Source organism: Cataglyphis hispanica, chromosome 16, assembly GCF_021464435.1.
Source record: "Cataglyphis hispanica isolate Lineage 1 chromosome 16, ULB_Chis1_1.0, whole genome shotgun sequence".
Lineage (NCBI taxonomy): Eukaryota > Metazoa > Arthropoda > Insecta > Hymenoptera > Formicidae > Cataglyphis > Cataglyphis hispanica.
In genome coordinates, this window is record NC_065969.1 from 3,736,487 (window position 1) to 3,742,486 (window position 6,000).

The window sequence follows — 6,000 nt, forward strand, 5'->3', positions numbered from 1 at the left end:
TCAAGGATCATAAAAATTCCTTCAGAAAAAGCCAGAACGAAAGCGCGCAGCTCTTAAATTCCTGTGAGTGACACGGATCGTAGAAATTCTTATCCCACGGTCAGAAACCAACGAGAGAAATTGGTCGTAGACGACGACGAAGCCTGTGACAGTGTCACAGGACTTCGCGGTTTCGGACGGTAGCAAACGAGCACCTGGCGACGCTGCGTTCCAGGTTCAAAAACGCTTGTCCGGGATGACTCAACCGGTCGTACAACAAACCACCTGCACGCATAGAAAGAAACCTGCTATGTGCATTGGATATTCGATTACCAGTTTCAATCGTGCTTTCTAGCAAGTGCAAAGTTCGTGATTGTTTTTCTTGCGTTTCATATAAAAATTTTTATTAAAAAATTGTATTTTTTTTATTTATTAAAAGAAGGAAAATGTATACTTACTTATAAATATATTACATGTATATAATATCCCAAATTAGAACCGACTATTTTTCAAATCTCAATGCATACTAAAAAAATTTAATCGCATTGTCATTGCATTGTTGAATAACATATAATAGATTAACTTAATTGCTTAATTTAATTGCTCTTTCGTTACACGTTTAAAAAAAAAAATTGTAATGGATAAGTTACGTTGTAGTATAAATACTGTTCTCGGAAATCGTCGTAACTGGCTGTCACCCGTCAGTACATCTTGCAATCGGCCAGGTAATGACGGTTACACGAGCTTCGCGTGAGATAAGCACCGACGAGTGTCCAGAACGTTCGAAACTACATGATACACGCATTTGCATGTACATGCGCACATCCAGACTTTCGTAGCGAAAAATCTCCAGGAGCGAGGGCTATCAGAAGTTCTCGGTCCCTCGCCCCCGCGTGAGGGCATTTAATTCTTCATAAAGAGTGACTTTTTCTCTCTTTCTCTTATGTAAGCTCGCGCGATGATGCGTCGCCGCTGGTTTGTTACGATGGTTGACAGATGGAATAAGTGACTTCGCGATGGACGTACAAAAATAAATTATAAAATATGCGCCCGTAAGAGCGTCGCTCGTGATTGCACCCTGTGATTAATGAACGCAACGCAATTGCGCCCGCGTCGCGTATAGCAAATAATTCAAGTGCCGAAACTTCTCCGACTATTAAACACACTCCGTTGTGAGAACTACTATTTGCTAGCGGCGACGACACGCCGACGTGAGGATAATTATAATAAATAATTCGAGTCGCGAGAGTGTGCCGAATAATCATCGCGCGGAAGTTCTAGCCCGTAATAATCATCGTACGTTGTATCCGCTATAGAAATTACATTACTCGCGAATTGTATCGTATCATCAAATTGATGCATGTATTGATGCTCGTTACATGTACGCGCGAGCTGCAATGGGCAAGATGCACGTTGAACTTTCTCTTTTTCAGAAGCTCATGATAGAACGCGTGATGCGATCGCGACGTGTACACACGTTTTAAATGCACACGCACCGTTCGAATTCGCTATCGAACAAGAGCGAACGATCGCTTCAACGAGAGAAACGAGCGTTCGCATTTACACGAGGTCTTATACGTATCGGTTACATTAATTAAATAAAGACTGGTCCGTATCAGCGCGACGTTTCGGCAGACACGTTATATCGGTTGGCGCGTTTATTGCGACGGAGGCGATTCGCGGTGCTCACCATAAGTCTGCGGTCGCAATCGATACCCCGATCACGTAGACCCATCCACTTTAATCCCAAATACTTTGGTTCTGAACTACTATTGCTCTCGATTCGCACAACACGTTCGATCCGAACGTGTATGCACGCTTACGGGGAATATAGCGCCGTGTTTCCGCGCGCTCACATCGCCGTCGTAATTCCTCCAGGACGAGAATCGTCGTTCTCGTCCGATACGCCAGGGACACTATAATGTTTATGGAACCGGACAACACGATCGACCTCCTTCGATTAAGCCTGCCGCGGTCTCGCCGCGTAATTAACACGTCGATTGAGCGCAGACTATCTGATTACGTTCGTTACACGAAGCAGCCGCATGTTTCGTGCGTGATCCAACGCTCTGGATCGTTTTTATAAAGCCCCATGGCTCTTTGTACGTTGCGAAAAAAACATCCACTTTCGAAAACGCCGGTCCAATATTGGCACTTGAGAAAACAGCTATTTACTTCGCAGATACACCTTGATTATCGACCGCGATGAAGATGCGAGAAGAGGTAATGATGAGACATGCACGCACAAGGCGTCCCAGATCGATCGGATATAGTCTTTCAATCGTAAATATTGAAGAATAATAAAAACAGTTGTATTAATAACAAAGCAGTGATAGTTACGAAACTATCGAGAAAGATGTAGGATGTTGATGAATTATATATCTCGAATCCAAATAAATTTATATTTAAACAAAAGTTTATTTTATGGCTTAATACTCCCGATGTTTAATGGTGGAAGAATAAACAAGACTGCAACAAATAATCATGTGATATTTTCATAAAGGAAAAACTGACATTTTAAATTTATCATCAAGTTTTTGGTTGAAACAACTTCCGACGTTTCCGAGATTTATTGTATATCCCGTGAAATAGTGAAAAGAAAAGAAGAAAGAAAGGGAGGGCTAGAGAGAGAGAAAAGAGAAAGATTGGCGGTTTGAAATAGACATCGTGCTCGCTGCCTCGCAGGTTGATATAAGTACTCGGCGTTTCCGCAGGATACGATCCGCAACATGTGAATAACCGTTATGCGGCACGATTTCGCCGCCACGTATCGGCGGCAACGTTCAATTATTTGAGAATCCCAGCGGCGAAATAATGGTACCCCATGAGCGTGCGTCTACGCAGAACCCGTGCACCGATTCTTCGTCATTCCCACATAGCGATGTCTAATTATCCGTTGCAGGGCTCGTCGGGATTGCAATCGGCACCTCAAACTTGTCGGAATACCAGAGGCGTAATCGAATAACATGGTACGAACGGATGCGAAGGAACTTGCGAAACTATCTCGAGTAACAAGACTAATGTGACAAAAAAAACATATTACTCAATTGCTTTACTTAATTAATAATAAACTATACTTATTTTAAATTTAATATTAGTAGCACATACGAATCGGATTCTTGTTATAGTAAATTTAATTTATTTCATGCTCTTTAATTCACGTTCTTTAATATATCTCGAGATATTATGTGAAACTATATAATAATAATAATAATAATATATTTTTTACAATTAAAAGACAAGAATTCTCTAAAATGGTAAAATGATCATTATTATAAGTCATTATTATAAAATATTCAAGAAACACTTTTGAATCTTGATCCGCAGTTGACTATATCACACAGTATCAATTATAAATAAAATATCCCGGCACGCCTGTATGCATGCCTTGATTATGCGACCATCTGGAGCATTGTCAAAGCATCTATGACATAAGAAAGACACAAGTGTGTTCCCCCCGACGCATAGCTAGTAATTTTGGAATGTCAAATATTCCGGTCAAACAAATATCGATCGTGCAACATGATTATTATAGCTGTAGAGAATAATATTATATCAAACTATTCGTAACACGATACGTATATATCCTACGCAGCTGACGTGAAAATTGTAACAAGTTTCGTTCGAAGACAATTAGAAACACTTTTTGACATTTTTATTACGATGGCGGTTGAGTCGCTATGAAAAATGAAGGCGTCAACGCGGTAGAGCAATATGGCGCAGAAGAATATTTCAAAACGTTGACGTCGGTATCAAAGAGCATTTAAGACTGCTTAATTCTCCTCAGTCGGAGACGGTAACGGCAGCTGCTGCGGCAGATACGCCACGCAGAAAACGCTGACAACCCTTTACTAATGTTCGCAATTCCTTATTCCGTGGGGATCATTTATAAAACGCCACGAGCTGCTTGTCCACCAAGATCCCGGGATAATTTGTTTGGAATTTGGTCTGGAGATTACAGAAAGTATAACGCCTTGATTAATACCACGGCGAGATTCGAGAGGTGAATCGAGACTGGATTATGAAGAGTTCTCGCGGCAAACATCGATTATGCACGCTTGATTTGACTGTCTCTCCGCTTTCTCTCCGCCTTCTCTTTTCAGTTCTTTTTTAAAATTATGATTCGGTTCCATTGTAAAGCTACAACTGAAATATAAATTACGTTCTGCGCGGAAGTTGGATTTTATTTAAAAAAAGAATTGCTTATATCTTTTTAATGTCATGCAATATATTCGAAAATATAGATTATATAGCGATTAAAATAATATCTCTTACAAAGAGTACAGAAAATAATGGAGTTTGTAAAAACAGTGTAAAAACAGTGGAGTTTCTCTTGCATTGGAAAATTACTGTAATTTAAATACAGATGATATACTATTTCATCGATATCCATTTAGAAGATCGTTTGGTTTGCGATCTGTTCATAGGCCCTCCTACGCAGCGTATACTTTATGACTCGGAAAATTGAAATTTTACTTCGGTATAACATTACGGAAATGGTGCGCTACATCTAAAAATTGATACGATATTCACTGGACCATTAAATGTAGTATGTGAAGCAGGTCAATTAAGAGAATTTTCAATCCGGTTATTTTTAATCTATTATTCATATTCGATATAAAAAAGCTAATATTCTTGCTTTTTTAAATATTTTTTTCTACTTTGATAAAATATACAATAAAAATGCATATTCTTATTTAAATGAAAAATTTAGATATACTTTTGAAAGTAATTACAGTTAAAAATATTTTTCTTCTATTCTTGCTATTTTTATTAAATTAAATTTATAAAATTTTAAAAATTTTAAATGTGTGTAAATACAGTATAAATAACTATAAAAAGAAATTATAAATAAATGTCGATCAAATTTACGAATTTTGATCTTTTGCACCCATACGCTTTATTCAGGTTTTCGATATTACGAGTCAGATAACTGTCGGAAAAAGATCCTAAGCTTTTTCATATAATAGCTTACTGTGTGGTCAAATGTGATTATAACGAGTATTGTAGAATCACCGTAAGAGCGATACGAAAGAGAGCGAAATTAAACGAAGCATGGCTATCTCATGGGCCGGCTATTCCCGCAAGTATTGAAATATTTCCGATGGAATTCCCATAAAAGCGCGGTTAGGGTACGAATGAATGAACGATTTACCCCCCTCCCGCCGGCGCCGCCGCTGGGGATTCATAATTCTTTCGGGAAACTTTTTACCGTCATTTCCCACCTGCCGATCGCCATTCTCACCTGAAATAAAGACCACCGCGGCATATTCGCGGGCTATTGTTTGCCGCTGTCGAAACGTTTATCGATCGGTCGATGCAGACAAGGGCGCTTCATTGACCTTTGCCGTTCGTGCATCGGCGTCAAGTGTGTCCGTGCACCTGCAATCTGCAACACGACGTTCCGTGTTTACGTTAGCGTCCGGCGATGGTTTGCGCAAAGCAATTTGTCAGCATGATAACAAGAGAGACGGAACGATGGCTGCGAGCGTCTCGTCGGACGCAAAGTTAGGTTGACGGCGTCACAAAGTTGCAACTTTTCTGAACTAACGTTCTTTAGACATTTTCTTTTTTTTTTGTCGCGAGCGGCAAGAAGGTCGCGTTCCAGTTTCCGCGAGAGTAACGAGCGCGTTCTCGGAAAAGACTCTCTCGTTAATTTATTCAAAACGTAATCGAGTTTCTGCGGGAACGAAGTTCGGTGACTTGTTACACGGGAGTAGTAGTTGCGCCGAACGAAGTTTCGAGACCAGATTTGTTCGGAGTTTTTACATTTCTCAAGACGTTGCTAGATATTACATATAAAAGCCCGCGCCCGTTGTTCTGGGAATAAATTTTAAAACACGAACGCGAGATTGGCGGCACATTAATTCATACTTTCGCTGCTGCACATTCAACCGTGCTACATTGCAGCAACATTATTTTCGAATCGATTATAAAGATATACGCGAAAGTTATGAAACTATTACGAGTCCCGAAAGAGATCGTCGCTAAATTTCCACAAATCGTTTTTGCACGAATCAA